Source organism: Arachis ipaensis, chromosome B2 (genome assembly GCF_059453495.1).
Source record: "Arachis ipaensis isolate K30076 ecotype BB chromosome B2, ASM5945349v1, whole genome shotgun sequence".
Lineage (NCBI taxonomy): Eukaryota > Viridiplantae > Streptophyta > Magnoliopsida > Fabales > Fabaceae > Arachis > Arachis ipaensis.
Genome location: NC_142437.1, coordinates 45,722,386 through 45,739,518, shown reverse-complemented (window position 1 = coordinate 45,739,518; position 17,133 = coordinate 45,722,386).

Here is a 17,133-nt window from a genome sequence, read left to right as displayed (position 1 = left end):
ATGACAGCGCATTTGGAACGTTTTCACTGAGAGGATGGGAAGTAGCCATTGACAACGGTGATGCCCAACATAAAGCTTGCCTTGGAAAGGAGTATGAATGATTGGAAGAAGGCAATAGGAAAGCAGAGGTTTAGGAGGAACAAAGCATCTTCATACACTTATCTGAAATTCCAACCAAAGAATTACATAAGTATCTCTATCTTTATTTTATGTTTTATTTATCTTTTAAATATCAATTCTCCATCACCATCTGAATTCGCCTGACTGAGATTTACAAGGTGACCATAGCTTGCTTCAAGCCGACAGTCTCCGTGGGATCGACCCTTACTCACGTAAGGTTTATTACTTGGACGACCCAGTACACTTGCTGGTTAGTTGTGCGGAATTGTGACAAAGTGTGATTCACGTTTAAGAGCTCCAAGTCCTTTGGCGCCATTGTTGATGATCACAACTTCGCGCACCAATGGTATAAAGGGGAATTAAAATACACAAATTAAAGGCTTAGGAAGCAAGTTTCCAACCATAAAACAAAACTAGGAAGAAATTGTAAAACCAGGCAAATCGTATGAATAAGTGTGCAAAGACTTGATGAAACCACTCAATTGAGCACAATATAAACTATAAAATAATGGTTTATCACTGGGCAAGGGCGCGCAATTACTGTGTCAATGGGCCATCCTGTTCTGGAGGGTTAGGTTCAATAGCTACTGCCTTAACCTCTCCTTTTATAGAAGTCTCAGTAGATGAGTATAGATGTTTATTAGTGGCAACTATCTCAATAAGCTTTTGAGCTTCTCCTATGGTCTTTTTCATGTGTATGGAGCCACCGGCAGAGTGGTCCAAAGACATTTTAGCCATGCCTGAATGTCCATAGCAGAAGATGTGTAACTGTACCCATTCTGAAAACATTTCAGTGGGACATTTTTTTAACATTCTTCTACACCTTTCTCAGGAATCATAAAGGGACTCACCATCTCCTTGTTTGAAGCCTTGGATGTCCAGCCTCAGCTGGGTCATCTTCCTCGGGGGGAAGTATTGGTTTAAAAACTTGTCTACTAACTGTTTCCAAGTTTTTAAACTAGCTTTAGGCTGGTTATCCAACCACCTTTTTGCTTGATCCTTTACAGCAAAAGGAAAGAGCAATAATCTGTAGACATCTTGTCTACTCCCTCACTGTGTACTATATCAGCAATCTTTAAGAAATCTGCCAGAAATTCTATAGGTTCTTCATGAGAAAGCCCAGAATACTGGCAGCTTTGCTACACTAGAGTAATAAGTTGAGTAGTTCAAAGCTACTTGCTCTGATCTGAAGTATGCTAATACTTCTTCCATAGAAGTCAGCAGTGGGATTTGTATAAGATCTCAGAGTTTTTCTGAACTCTTCATTCCCATTTGGGTTCATGATGAAGAAAGATAGAAGATGAAGATAGAAGGGGTAGAAGATGAAATAGAAGTGGAGACGATAAACAATAATTAAAATATTTTTTTATTTTATTAATTAATTAAATTTTAAAATTAAGTTAATTAAATTACAAATATTTAAAATTTAAATGTTAAATTTTCGAAAATAGAAGAGAGAGAAGAAGGAGAAGTTTTCGAAAATTGAGAGAGAGAAGAGTTAGTTAGAAAGTTTTGAAAAAGAAGAGAGAGAAGAGAGGTGGTTAAGAAAAGATTTTAATTCAAGATTTGAAATTTGAAAATTTAAATTTAAATTTTGAAACTTGAAATTGAAAATTGAAATTTTGAAATTTGAAATTTTGAAAAAGATTTGAAATTTGAAAAGATTTAATTTAAAAAATTAAAATTTGAAATTTTAAATTTGAAATAAAATAAGATAAGAATTTTGAAAAAGATATGATTTTTTATTTTGAAAAGATTTGATTTTTGAAAATTAAAAGCTAAGATAAGATAAGATAAAAATTTAAAATTGAAATCTGAATTTTTAATGTTAATTTTTGAAATTATAGTTAAAACAAAAATAGAAAAGATATTTTTTTTATTTTTAAATTTAATGATGAAAGAGAAAAAAAGTAAAAGATACAAGACTTAAAATTTTTAGATCTAATGCCTCTTATTTTTGAAAATTTTTGGAGGGAAACACAAAGGGACACCAAATTTAAAAATTTTAAGATCAAAACAAAAAAAAAACACAAGAAGACTTTGACGATTAACAAGAACATAAAAAACCAGACTCAAAAACTCAAAGAACACAAGAACATATAATGGACACCAAACTTAAAATTTTTAGACAACAAAACACAAATTTTCGAAATATTAAAGAAAATAAACAAGAAGACACCAAACTTAAAGATTTGACACAAGATTTAACCAAAGAAAATATTTTTGAAAAATTTTTGAAAGGAAGATACCAAATAAAATCGAAAATTGCTGTAAGAACAAAAACAAAGACTCAAACACCAAACTTAGAATTTGAAATAAGACTCAGACAAAAAGACACTAATTTTGAAAGAATTTTAGAAGATCTCAGAATTTTCAAAAATTTAACCAAGAACATAAACAAAAGACTCAAACAAAGAATAAAAACTAAACAAAGAAAAGAAAAATATTTTTGAAAAAGTTTTTAAATTTTCGAAAATTGAAGAAGAAGAAAATAAAAGTAAAAGACTCAACAAAATAAAAATTACCTGATCTAGGAAGCAAGACAATCCATCAGTTTGTCCAAACTCGAACAATTCCCAGCAACGGCACCAAAAACTTGGTAACATGAATCCCCACACCTTCGTACTGTTGTACCAGCAAGTGCACTGGATCGTCCAAGTAATACCTGAGTGAGTCAGGGTCGATCCCACGAGGATTGTTGGTTTGAAGCAAGCTATGGTTATCTTGTAGGTCTTACTCAGGTGAAATCAAGAAGTTGTTGGATTGAGGTTCAATTGCATTAAGAGAAATATGAGAGAAGGGAAAAAGGTCTTTTGTCAAAGAAATCAGTAACATGGTTATAATTGAGGATTGGAGTTGCTTAGCCTTTCTGAGTTAACTCTAGTATTACTGTCTTCTTTGCTTGTGAGTGATCTCTTCAATGGTAGACTGTAAGTGATTGGCACCTTTATTGAGAGATCGTCAATACTCCTCCGGATCTAAATTCCAAGGTTAGTGTGGATCCATCTCTGCTTGAGGATGAAGCGCGTACAGTCCATTCTCCTTAATGATCCTACTCAAAACGCCACAGACAAGGTCGGATCTTCCGGATCAGAGAATGCTGCATCATCGGGTTCTAGCCTCTACCACAGAGACCCTAATCTCCCCGTAAATCAGCTGAACTGGTGTCTCGAGAAGTCCCCAACAAAGTCATGGATTAGCCGTCTGAGAGATGTATGATTCAAGCTGGTGGTGCGTGCTTTCCACTGAAGTATTCACAGGAACCCAAGTAGATGCGAGTGTTTATCAGGCACGTTCATCTTAATGTGATGAATAGAGCTGATTGTCACTGATCATCCTATCCATCATGTTGAAGTACGAATATACACCTTAGAATTAATCACACACGGATCGAAGAAGAAATAGTAATACCTTTATTAATTCATAGGATTCAGCAGGGCTCCTCTCCTCAACCTAGGAGGTTTAGAAACTCATACTGATGAGAAATACAATGATGAATTCGAAAATATGGTAAAGGTGAAGTAAAAGTTGTAAAAAGTGTTCGAATAACATGAATCAAATCCCTTAAATACTAAACTAATGACTAGTAAGGGTAAAACAGTCTTTTTAGTGCTAAAATCCACTTCTGGGGCCTACTTGGTGAGTGTTTAGGCTAAGCTTTGATGAGATCCACATGCTAGGAGGTCTTTTGGGCATGAAATGCCAGTTAGGGGCTCCTTTCTGGGCGTTTGGACTCTGTGCTCTGCTCCTTGGGCACTAGACGACTGGAAGGGGGCAGGAGGCTGGTGTTGGACGCCAATTTTGGGCCTTCTAATCCGAAGCAAAGTATAGACTATGATATATTGGTGGAAAGCTCTGAAAGTCAGATTTCCATGGCTGTTGAGAACGCGTCATTTGGACTTTTATAGCTCTAGAAAAGCTCTTCCGAATGCAAGGAGTTCAGATTTAGACAGCATCTGCAGTGCTTTCTCTATCTCTAAATCAGACTTTTGCTCCAGCTCCTAAATTTCAGCCAAAAATTACCTAAAATTGTACAAAAATACACAAACTCAAAATAGAATAAAAAAATATGAATTTAACACTAAAACCTATAAAAACTCATTAAAAACTAAACAAAACATACTAAAAACTATATGAAAACTATGAAATATCCGCTCATCTGTTTGTAATGACAAAAAATGCAATCTGCCCTATGGTATGTTTTTGACATGTATTTTTGAGTACTTTCAAGTTGATCTTAGTAATGAGCCAGCAGAGAATAGGGTCTCTATAATCAAAAGTGGGGGAGTTCCCGAATCTGCAAAAGGGAAAAAGGTTAAAAGTTCAAAGGCATCTGTGTTCTCTGAAAGTGAAGATGAAAGTCTTCCCCCTGCTGAAACCTCTGACAAAACTCGATTCTCTGAAATAGTAAAGGATGTCCTAACTGAATTCCTTAATATGTCCAATCTGATGGCTAAATCATATAAAGAGGCTAGAAAGCAAGCCTTTGAGAATGAAGAAGCCTGGACAAAGTGCCGTGAAAGGGTGAATTTGCTTATTAAGCACTTGGAGACTGTTGACAAGGACACAGCCAATTCCGAAGGAGAAGAAGATCTTCTTGATTTTGATGTCAACTTATCTGATGCCTAAGATTTGATCTCTGCTGTTACTGCCTATAGACACCCTTTATTTTGCTACATTTGAACTTATTTTCAGTTGAACTATTTTTTACTTGAGATGACTGTAACTAAATACTTTGATACTATTTTATATATTATGGACTGTATTGCCTTTCTCTATTTGTTTTGTAGGGTCTCTCCGTGATGACAAAAGGGGGAGGAAAAGACTAAAAATAGGGCTGATTTGAAATTAAAATTAGGGCTACTGGTTGCTCTGATTTATTTTTTTAGCTCTGTTTTGATGGCTTGCTCTGATTTATTATTCTCATGTACTCTGTTCTATTTAGTTTTTTGATCTGTTGGTACTCTGTACTCTATTTTAAATCTTTGAGCATCTTGTTAGTGGATTTATATCAACTCGAGCCTTGATTTTTTTTATAAAGGTGTTTTCTTGAAAAAAATATGGCTCTGTTTTTAAAGGTTCCATGTTTTGAAAATTTGTATCATTTTGGAACTTTTAGAACATGCATACATGTGTTGCTTCTATGAATATTGTTTGGTAACTAGGAACACATTAAGGGGGAGCATATTGAACAAAAGAAAAGGGGAGGATTTGGCCAAACCATCAAAGGGAAGTTTTGCTAATCCTAATCCTTTCAATTCAGTTTAATAATGTTTGTCATCAAGGGGGAGATTGTTGAGTTTGGAAAACTTATATTTAATTGATGATCAAACATTATTAAAATATTAATTAGGAAACTTTAATTTGTTATTTGCTTCCAATTGTTTGTATGATGGATCTGGTTTAGTGTGCAGGAAAAATATTTCAATAATGGGCCAAAGGCATTGTAAGCCCAACTTGTTGTTTAAAGTTAATTAAGCCTTGTGCAAAAATTGATTTTAGTTTGAGTGGCTGAATGATGAATTAAGATGAACTCCAAAGCTGGCCCAAGAATCTGATAAGCCCAAGCAATCTCCTCAATTGGCCCAACATCATCATTGATCCGAATAGAAAAAGAAAAGAATGGACCAAAGGATTAGTTCGGTTACCTACTCCTTGTGATTGGAATTCAAAATTCAATTTGGTTTAATGTACTCCTTGGTAACCAAAACACAAAATTAAATTGAGTTTAATTGTGCATTGAAAGCTTTCTTTCTTCTCTCTCCTCTCTCTTTGTATTCGGTCATGTCAATCATCAGGAAAGAAGAAAGAAGAAGTTATCAGAAGCCTATGAAAGAAAAAGTCTATGAAGAAAGATCTGAAGAAAAACAAAAGCAAGATTTTTGCCAATGAATGCATGATTTGAAGAAAAGCTTCAAGATTTTACTTGCAGAGAAAAGGAAGGATCTGCCTCGGTGAAGGAGCAAATCTGAGGTGCAAGAGTTCCTTTCCATCTTTGTTCATCAAAGAAAGAAGATAGCCTGTGAAGCTACTGATAAACCCAAATTTTGTAGTTTATCTTATGTAGGATGTGGGGGGTTTTATCAATATTTTTCACACTTATTCATATAAATTGCATGGTTTTGTGTTTCCTTCCCAATTTTGCTTCATGGTTTAAAACATGCTTGACGTTAGGATTTTTGCCAGTAAAGAATGTCATAAAAACAGTCGCGTTGTAGATATAGTCTCTAAACCGACAAAAATCCCTTCGTACAAACGTTTTAGTTGTCACAAGTAACAAATCCCTTTAAAATTGATAACCGAGTATTTAAACCTCGGGTCGTCTTCTCAAGGAATTGCATGGAGGTGTTCTTATTATTGGTTATGAGTTTGTAAATTGGGGGGGTTTTAATGTATAAGATAAAAAGCAAGAATAGCAAATGGCAAGAAAATAATATTGTATTAAATTAAATAAATAATAAAACTCTTGGCAAGGTATAAGAACTGGAAGTCCTATTCTTGTCAATTGTGATGAGAATTGGATTTTAATCCCACTTTGTTAACCTCTAACTATGAAGGTAAATCAAGTTGATTAATTAGCTTAATCCTCAGGTCCTAGTCAATTCCTATGGAAAGACTAGAGTTATTGGAGCAACTCCTAATTTCAACCACTGCTTTATTTGACAGCTTAAGCGTTACCAATAAATCAACCAAAACCAAAAGGGAAAAATCCAAATTATTTATATAATAAAAAGGAGCAATCATAAGTCTAAAATGCCTCAAGATATATTAAATAAAAAATCAATCTAAACATAGAGAGTCATAAACAAAATTGAGAAAAGAAATAAAAATAAAGAACCTGGGATTGAGAGTCACTCCTAAAACTAAGAGAAATCCTAAATCCTAATCCTAAGAGAGAGAAGAGAACCTCTCTCTCTAAAAACAACATGTACTCCTAAAATTGTGAATGTGGAAGCCTCCTTATGAATGGGTGTAGTCCCCCACTTTATAGTTTTAATCTGTGTTTTCTGGGCTGCAAACTGGGTCAGAAACAGTCCAGAATTCGCTGGTTTCGAATTTTGCCATGCTGGATTTCCGTCACCGCGACGCGGCCGCATGGATCACGCGGTCGCGTCACCTAGCGTTAAGGGAACTATAACATATTATGTATCAAATCGAAGCCCCGGACATTAGCTTTCCAACGCAACTAGAACCGCGTCGTTTGGACCTCTGTAGCTAAAGTTATAGCCGTTTGAGTGCAGAGAGGTCAGGCTGGACAGCTTAGCAATTTCTCCAACTTCTTGTATTCCTTCCACTTTTGCATGCTTTCTTCCCATCCTCCAAGCCATTCCTGTCTTATAATATCTGAAAACACTTAACACACATATCAAGGCATCTAATGGTAATAAGAGAGGATTAATAATAAGCAAATATAAGATCAAAGAAGCATGTTTTCAATTAAAACACATAATTAGGAAGGAAATATAAAACCATGCAAATAGTATGAATAAGTGGGTAAAGAGTTGATGAAATCCACTCAATTGAGCACAAGATAAACCATAAAATAGGGGTTTATCAACCTCCCCACACTTAAACAATAGCATGTCCTCATGCTAAGCTCAAGAGAAACTATAAAGATGAAGAGGAATGGTATGAAATGCAACCTATGAATGTAACTACATGCAGAATGTTTCCACCTACTTGGTTAAAAGTAAACAAATCTTTTAAGAACAAATATGAATTGGATTTCACTAATTCAAATCATGAAAATGAAGTACAAATAGACTTGTAGAAGAAAATAGCTCATGAAAGCCGGGAATAAGGAATTGAGCATCGAATCTTTACTGGTAGTGTATACACTCTAATCACTCAAGTGTTTTAGGTTCAATCTCTCAATTCTCTACTAACCTTGCTTTCTAAGGCTTGCTCTTCTTCTACCAATCAACAAAAATTTAATGCACAGATACACATATCAAGAGGTCTTTTAAGGGTTGTAATGGGGTTAGGGTCAAGGTAGGATTATATTTGGCCAAGTGGACTAAAATCTGAATCCTTAATTAACTTAAACTTTCCACCTAACTTTAGATAATCCATGTAATCATAATACAATATCTAACCATCCATTAACCATGTTTTCCACATATTCATGCATTCTAATTTCAAGTACAACTCATATGCATTGCTTTCACTACTTACTTTGGGGCATTTTGTCCCCTTTTATTTGCTCTTTTTCTTTTCTTTTTCTCTCTTTTTTTTTCTTTTTTTTTTTGTATATGTATATATTTTTTTTCTTTTTCTTTTGTTTTTCTCAATGCATATGATTAATTTATTGAATGCATGAACATGTCCTAAACATTTCTTTCACATTTTTAGAAAATTTTTAACATACTCAACTCTCAAACCAAATATTTCCAAACCCAATTTCCCGCACTTAAATCATAAGTACTCTCACTAGTCTAAGATAACTAAGGATTCAAATTAAGGACATTATTGTTTTCCGCTTAGAGTTAATGATGTGCTAAAGTAAAGAACAAAGGGGTAAAATAGGCTCAAATTGGTTTGCAAGGGATAATGAAGGGTTAAGGCCATATGGGTATGTAAGCTAAGTGAAACAAAGGCCTCAATCATATAAGTGCATGTATACATCAAACAATGGAAATATAGAATTAAGCAAGACAAAGATCACAATTTTAGAGAGAAAAATACACACTAAAACAGAAATTTTTGGTTGATAAAATGCAACCAATTCAAATAGGCTCAAAATCTCACGGGTTTTGTGTGTTCGAGTTTTAGACCATGTTCCAGTATAATATCTCTTCAAACAAGTGTAACAAAAAATTTTATTCAAATTAGTGAAATTCTCTAAAAGGTTTCTTGAAAAAGAAAATATTACTTTAACCAAGTGGTAAAATATGCACAAAAATCAAATAAATATGCAATCAATCATGCAAATGCAACAATGAACAAGAAAAATAAACCATTGGTGTTGAGATAGAAGAGTAACTAACCCATGGAGATAGGTATCGACCTCCCCACACTTAAAGATTGCACCATCCTCGGTGCATGCTGAGATGTGCAGGTGAACGGGTTGCTTCAACTGATGCTCCTCTCATCAAGGAATGTGCATAGGAACTTGTTTGTCTCTCCCATTAAGAAGCTTTTCCTCTCCCTTTGTGGTGGCCATCCTGAAAGAAGAGGGAAAAGAAAAAGTAACCCAAAAATAAAGATAGAAAATAAATAAAATATGGGTATTAATGCCAGATAATAAGGGTCTCATTTACATGGTAGCTACAACACGTAAGTGAGAAAACAATAGAAGCCATGGCATGCCAGTGGTATGAAATTTGTATAGGGGATGAGTGTGGGTAATGGAAGTATCAATACAAGCTCATGTCAATGCAAATGGAGTGCAAGTAACATAAAAGATTGGCATTGGCAGATAATTAATATCATCCCACAGTGTAAAACAAGTTACCAAAAATAAATTCAAGAAAAGATGCAACAGTTGAATAAAATTTATTTATTTATTTATTTATTTTAACACCAATAGAAAAATAAAAAAAAATCAGAAAAGAAAATAAAAATATGCACAAAATTAAAATGTAATGAATGAATATATGTAAATAAATTAAGTAAAATAAAATAGAGGTGAGAGAAAATAAGAAAGGAAGAAGAAAGAAATAAGAGAAGATAAGAAAAATAAGGATTAGAGAAGAAGAGATAAGAAAATTGGCTGATCTGGATATGTTGTGCGGCGCAGGCGACGCGGTCGCATGGGTGACGCGGTCGCGTGGTGCGCGATAAGGTTGGGTGACGCGGACGCGTGAGGCACGCGATCGCGTGACTTGATTTGTGCTAGTGGCGCGGATGCAGCCTCGCGGTCCCACAAGTTTCTGTTCAAAACTCTTTTTGCCAAAATTCTGGGTGACGCGATCGCGTGGGGCATGCGATCGCGTGAGTGGCCATCTTTTAAAAATGATGCGGACGCGTGGGGCACGCGTTCGCGTGGTGAGGCTTGGGCTTCCAGCACGAGTCCAGCCCAACTCCAGCTCAACTTTCGGCCATGCACCCTTTGACGTCGAAATCTAGGTCACGCGGCCACGTGGGGCACGCAATCACGTGGGAGGCCAGTATTCCCCTGCGACGCAGACGCGTCAGCGATGCGGTCGCGTGGGACGAATTGTGCCACTGGCACGCCTCCAGCCTTGCTCCAGCGTGACTCTCTGTTCGTTTTTTATTTTCTCTTCTCTTCTTGCGACCCGGACGCGTCGCTGATGCGGTCGCGTCGCGTGCTCGCCCCCCTTTTTTTTTAATCTGAAAAGATGCAGAATACAGTGTTAATATGAATGTGATGCAAAACTCCAGGTTCAATATAACAAAATAAAATAAAATTCAAAAATAAATAAAACTAAGTAATGAAAAGGGAACGATCATACCATGGTGGGTTGTCTTCCACCTAGCACTTTTAGTTATAGTCCTTAAGTTGGACATTTGATGAGATTCCTGCTATGGTGGCTTGTGCTTGTACTGATCCAGGAATCCCCACCAATGTTTGTATTTCCAATAGCCTCCAGGGTCCCAAACTAAGCATGTAAAGCCCTTAAGAAGCTTCAAACAGATTCTTAGGCTCCCGGGGTAACAAGTGTCAGAGCAGATTCCAGGATCCCAAATCTTGCTTTTACACCCATCCATGTCGGGATCTGTATTTTTCCAACTGGGAGATAAGTAATTTGAATTATCACTACAGCTACCAAACAGCGTCCTAGACCCATTCAATTGAGCTCTACACCAACCTTTGCGTTTGAACTTAAAGCTTCCAACCATGATGAACCTTGCAGGATAATTTTTATCACTGGCCATCTTCCTCTTACTCTTAATGCCACAAAGAGCTCTAAGTTGACCATCCGTCTCCAGTAGCCCATATTCAAGTGGGATTAGAAAGCTATGGGATATGAATTTTACCCACTTGAATGTTGTGAAGGATGATGGCAACTTAGGGGGAGGGGTTTCCAACAACTTTGGCAGGGTAATTTCAAGCTCCACTCCCTTGTGCTCTTCTTTGACATCTTCTACCTCTTGATCAACCTCTACAAAATCTTCAACCATGATCAGCCTTGGAGGTTGTACGCTCTTCTCAACATCAACATTAAACACCGTGGAAGGAGGCTTTGTGACTGGACTTTCCAATGGAGGTACAGCATCTCTTAAGTCTGCAACCACTTCTTCCTTTTTAATAATTGCTGCTTTGTCCAGTTGTCTAAGTATAAAATTGTACTCATTCTCGATGTTTTTCTTTCTTTGACAACTCCTTTCAACTATTCTTTCATCTTCAAGGGTCTCTCCTACCCTTACCCGTAGGGCCTCCTCTAGCTCTTTATGAAGTATGGCTTCACAAAGATGATTCCTTCTTTCCTGTTCCATATCAATAGCATAATTGGGATCATCTTGCTTTTGGATTGATGGATGTGGGTGCTCTTCCATGGATGGTGGTGATGGGATGGAGAGATCATTCTGTGGTTGAAAAGGAAGTGCACTAGAGCTTGAGGGTTGATTGTTGAAGGTATTTGGTGGTCTGAATTAGGCGACGAGAGCTTGTATAGTAGAGTTTAGATTGGCAAGTGCTTTCTCCATGGAGGTTTGGGGTGGATAGGAGGGTTCATTTGGCTCATAAGGTGGTTGGTATGGTGGATATGGGTTAGGGTCATATGGAGGTGAATGGTGTAAAGGGGCTTGTGAGTATGGTGGTCCCAAGTTGTGTTGAGGAGGTTCATAGGCATATGATGGTGGTTGTTGATAGTCCATTGGGGGTGGTTGTTGCCATGAGGGTTGAACAAATCCTTGTGGCTCCTCCCATCTTTGATTGTTCCAACCTTGATGCCTGTTCTCATTGTAATTTCTTCATCCTGCAACATAATTGTAACCAGACTCATAGCCAAAGGGGTGAGAGTTCATAGTAGCAAAATAAAAATTAAAAATGAAAATAAAAATAAATTTAAATTAAAAGGTTATTTAAATTTTGAAATTTGAATTTTGAAATTTTGAAATTTGAATTTTGAAAATTGAATTTTAAATTTTTGAAATTTGAATTTTTAAAATTTGAAATTTGAAATTTGAAAATTTTTAAAATTAAATTTTGAAATTTGATTTTTGAAATAAGATAAGATAAGATAAAAATTTAAAAATAAAAATCTGAAATATTTGTTTTTTCAAAAAAATTAATTAAAAATATTTTTAAATTTAATGAGGAAAGAGAAAAGCAATAATATGACACCAAATTTCAAATTTTAGATCAAAACGAAGAAAACAACTAAGAACAGCTTGAAAGTCAAGATAAACGTGAAGAACAACTTGAAGATCAAGATGAACAATAAGAACAAATTTTTTAATTTTTTTTAATAACTAAATAAAAACAAATAACCTCTTAACTTAAGAAAAAAGCAAAAATAAAAATAAAAATAAAAACAAGCAAAAAATAAAATATTTACAATAACCAATAATAAGGCACATGTTTGCAATTCCCCGGCAATGGCGCCATTTTGACGTTAGGATTTTTGCCAGTAAAGAATGTCATAAAAACAGTCGCGTTGTAGATATAGTCTCTAAACCGACAAAAATTCCTTCGTACAAACGTTTTGGTTGTCACAAGTAACAAACCCCATTAAAATTGATAACCGAGTATTTAAACCTCGGGTCGTCTTCTCAAGGAATTGCAGGGAGGTGTTCTTATTATTGGTTATGAGTTTGTAAATTGGGGGGTTTTAATGTATAAGATAAAAAGCAAGAATAGTAAATGGCAAGAAAATAATATTGTATTAAATTAAATAAATAATAAAACTCTTGGCAAGGTATAAGAACTGAAAGTCCTATTCTTGTCAATTGTGATGAGAATTGGGTTTTAATCCCACTTTGTTAACCTCTAACTATGAAGGTAAATCAAGTGGATTAATTAGCTTAATCCTCAGGTCCTAGTCAATTCCTATGGAAAGACTAAAGTTATTAGAGCAACTCCCAATTTCAACCACTGCTTTATTTGACAGCTTAAGCGTTACCAATAAATCAACCAAAACCAAAAGGGAAAAATCCAAATTATTTATATAATAAAAAGGAGCAATCATAAGTCTGAAATACCTCAAGATATATTAAATAGAAAATCAATCTAAACATAGAGAGTCATAAACAAAATTGAGAAAATAAATAAAAATAAAGAACCTGGGATTGAGAGTCACTCCTAAAACTAAGAGAAATCCTACATCCTAATCCTAAGAGAGAGGAGAGAACCTCTCTCTCTAAAAACTACATCTACTCCTAAAATTGTGAATGTGGAAGCCTCCTTATGAATGGGTGCAGTTCCCCACTTTATAGTCTCTAATCTGTGTTTTCTGGGCCGCAAACTGGGTCAGAAACAGTCCAGAATTCGCTGGTTTCGAATTTTGCCACGCTGGATTTCCGTCACCGCGACGCGGCCGCATGGATCACGCGGTTGCCACACCTAGCGTCAAGGTAACTATAACATATGATATATCAAATCGAAGCCCCGGACGTTAGCTTTCCAACGCAACTAGAACCGCATCGTTTGGACCTCTGTAGCTAAAGTTAAAGCTGTTTGAGTACAGAGAGGTCAGAATGGACAGCTTAGCAATTTCTCCAACTTCTTGCATTCCTTCCACTTTTGCATGCTTTCTTCCCATCCTCCAAGCCATTCCTGCCTTATAATATCTGAAAACACTTAACACACATATCAAGGCATCTAATGGTAATAAGAGAGGATTAATAATAAGCAAATATAAGATCAAAGAAGCATGTTTTCAATTAAAACACATAATTAGGAAGGAAATATAAAACCATGCAAATAGTATGAATAAGTGGGTAAAGAGTTGATGAAATCCACTCAATTGAGCACAAGATAAACCATAAAATAGGGGTATATCAATGCTTCTTTAACCTTAAAAATGCTATATTTTAATCCTCTTCTATTACCATTCGATGCCGTGATGGGTTTGTTGAGTGGATTTAGGATCTATAGGGCAAGAATAGTCTAGAAGATGGAAAGGAAGCATGCACAAGTGGAAGGGACATGAAGAATGAAGCTTTGGAGAACTGGAGGCGACGCGCACGTGTGGATTGGCGCAGCAGTGACCGACGCGTACGCATGCTCGACGCGTACGCGTGGCTCGCAGATCTCAAATGACGCGCACGTGTGGCAGACGCACATGCGTGATGCCTAGCACGTGACATCATTAATGAAATCACGGCAGGCGATTTCTGGGAGGCTCCAGGCCCAAATCTAACTTGATTCTGCATGGAAAAGACCCAGGAATTGATGGAGGAAGAGGGGATCCAATCATTCACACAATACACATAGTTTTAGCTAGTTTTTGGTTCTTGTTTTCTAGAGAGAGAAACTCTTACTTCTCTCTAGATTTAGTTTGTTTTGATCTTCTTTTGTTGAAATTCTGAATTGGGTCTTGTTAATTTTAGTTTTAATTACTTAATTTGAGTTCTCTAGTTATAATTTTATTTAGATCTTGTGTTGAAATTGGGTTCTCTTGTTATTTCCCTTTTTCTTCTCATATTATGAACTTTGTGGATCTTGGATTTCTATTAGTGCATTGATGTTTTCTATGATTGATAGTGTTATTTGAGTTGTTTTCTATTGATAATTGTTAGTGGGTATTTGTGATTTCCAATTAATTTGCAATTTGAATATGTCTTTTGTTAATGCATACCATGTGTTTGATGAAATGTTTCCTTTGATTATGGAGTAGTTTTCTATTCTCTTGGCCTAGCCTAAGGGGATTGGGTGAACTTGAGTCATTAGGTCTAATTGATTTGGTGATTTGAGAACCCTAGTGGTCAAATTGATACCCATTGACACCAATCTACTACTAAGCCAATTAGTAGTTGGATTGGGACTTATGAGTTGAAATTGATCAAGCCATTTGATAAACAGAGCTGATTGTCTAATCATCCTATTCACCACGATGAAGATCGAGTATACATTAGAAATAAATCAAACACAAATCGGAGAAGAAACAGTAATACTTTTATTAAATAGGACTCAGCAGGGCTCCTCCCCTCAACCTAAGGAGGTTTAGAAACTCATATTGATGAAAAATACAATGTAAAACTTGAAAATAAGACTGTAAAGTATGCGTGTTGTTGATGAGTGGAATTTTGCACCGGTTTGGATTTTTCCACTCAAGATAACTTACGTTGCAAGTATAGACCAAACCGGCAAATCAAATCTCAAACATCAAAGTTTAATATTTCTATTTTAAACTGAGAGTAATTCAACCTCGGGTCGTCTTCCCTAGGAGTTGCAATTAAGTGTACAATTATTGGCTATGAGAGAAATGGGGTTGGATGATAGCAATTGGCAAGAAATTAAATTGCAAGAAAGTAACTTAACATGCAAGAAATTAAATGAAAGCAAGTAAAGGCAATGAAAATGGAAATTGAAAGCTAAAAAAGACTCTTGTCAAGAAGTGGGTAATTAAGGATTCTTATCCTAGTGGTGAACCACAAACATGGTAATTGTTTGTGAATTAATCCCAATTAGTTAACCCTACATCGAGGATAAGTCAACTAGGCATAATTAGTCTCAATCCACAAGTCCTAATCAACTCACTAATTAACTTAGTGAAAGACTAGCGTTAGTGGAAACCAAATTAATTAACAACCCTAACACAATGGGGAATGGACATCCACCACTCAAGTTCACCCAATCACCCAATTTTCCAACCAAGAGTGTGAAAATCTAAGCAAAAACCCAACCAAGCATTTTGTCAAATACTTGGTGGGCATGTAAAGAAAGCATGGTAAAATGACAAGAAATAATAAATTCTATAACTACTAAGCAAGAAAAGTAAAGATAGCAACTCAATAAAGCAATAAATGACAAGAAAACATAAATTACATTAAATGTAAATTAAAATGACAAGAGTGTTCATGAGCATAAAAAGCAACAAAATGAGAAATTAACATAATAAACTAAAGAGATTAAGACAATAAAGTAAAGAAAGGTAGAAGAAACAAGAATCAGAAGTAGAAATTACAAGAAAATTAAGCTAGCTAACCTTAATTCTAGAGAGAGAGGGGAGCTTCTCTCTCTAGAAACTAAGCTACATGTTGCAAAACTAGCCCTAATTCCCCCCCCCCCCTTCACATGGAGTGAGGCCTTCCTTTATATATCACTCAATCAGCTTCAGAAAGTCCCAAAATTAGGCCCTGAAGGCCCAAAAATTGCCCCCAGCAATTTCCATTAAATGAGTTACGCGCTGGGACGTGTGCGAACGCACAGGTGTGTGCATACGCACACATGCTGATTTTTCTCTTGTGCGTACGCACAGGTTATCGTGCGTACGCACACATGGTTTTGTGGCTTTTGTGCGTACGCACAGGTGGTTGTGCGCACGCACACTCCAATGTGTGCTTCTCCTTTGTTTTTCTTCATGCTTTCTCCCTTTGTACATGCTTCCTTCCACTTTTGCCTTGCCAAACTTGCCTTTAGGACCTAAAATCACTCATCAAATATGTCATGGCATCGAATGACATAAAATTGGGATTAAAATAACTAATTTAAGTGTAAAAACGCATGTTTTCACATTTAGGTACAATCTAGAGAGAAAACACAAAACCATGCTATTTAGGTGAATAAATGTGGGTTTATATGATGAAATCCACTCAAATCAAATCAAAATATATCATCAAATATGGATTCATCAATTTTCTCACACTTAAACAATAGCATGCCCTCATGCTAAACCAAACAAGGAGAAGGATAAAAGGGAAATAACTTATTAAATGCAACTATCTATATGCATGCAAGTATGTATATACTGTATATCTATATATACTATAGTATCCTATTGAATTGGTCAAAACAAACAATCAAATTCCCAAGCAAGTATATAGACATATAGGGCTAAGCAAAGAAGTAGCTCAATGCAATCAAAATCTAAAGAATTGATTCAACTCATCAAAAAGAAGCAAAAATTGCAAGAATGCATGATAAGAATGTATGGAATCATAGAA